Source organism: Dromaius novaehollandiae, chromosome 13 (genome assembly GCF_036370855.1).
Source record: "Dromaius novaehollandiae isolate bDroNov1 chromosome 13, bDroNov1.hap1, whole genome shotgun sequence".
NCBI lineage: Eukaryota > Metazoa > Chordata > Aves > Casuariiformes > Dromaiidae > Dromaius > Dromaius novaehollandiae.
Window position 1 is genome coordinate 594,132 of NC_088110.1, and position 837 is coordinate 594,968.

Genomic DNA, 837 nt, shown 5'->3' on the forward strand with positions numbered 1-837 from the left:
CAGTTTAAATTGTTTTTTATCAGTTGGATATTGAGTATATGATACTACTTGAATCAGTTTGGATGCCCTGTGTCTGCCTGGTTGGGAAATGTTTACAAACCTAAACCCCCAAACTGAAGAACACTTGAGACTTTTACCAGGGAAGGCTATTCAGGTGTGCCCTTGGGCATACCGCTGCTTTCTCCCTCCTCTTCAGCAGCTTTGTAGTGGTGGCTTCTGGCTCAGTTTTTAACATTCTACTTGACTAGGTAGATCTTGGCTGTTGTTAGGCTTTTGGCTTGGCAAAATACAAGATAACACACAAAGCTGACAGTCATGGCAGCCTGTATTTAATCTTCATGACATTTATTATGGGAACCCTCAAAGCTAAACAAGCCAGGTGTATCCTCTTCATAGGCAGACACAGCATGATACTTGCCTCCAGGTGTCTGAAGTACTTATACAAACTAGTATCTGTGAATTTGCATCCAGTCCAGATGCCCCGGGCAGGTTTATGCTCTCTCTATTGTCTGTTCAGCATCCCTTCACTATAATTTGAACTAGTTGATAGTGCTGCGTTTGCTGTGCAGTGTGGATGTGTCTTCCTTTATTCCTATAACATCAGTGGCTGTCATGTATCACCCTGAAGGTGGCAGCATTTCACTAGTGAATGGATTTATTAAATACCACTTACTCTTTCCAGGATAAGAAATGCCACATGAGCAGAATCATGTTTGCTTTACTTTCACAGCTGATTAAATCATTAGGCCCAGACTTTTGAGGGCTTAGCATGCCTGGCTGTGGCCAGACTTTCAAAGTATGCTGAACTCGGCATTTCCCTTTGAAACTTTTCAAGAA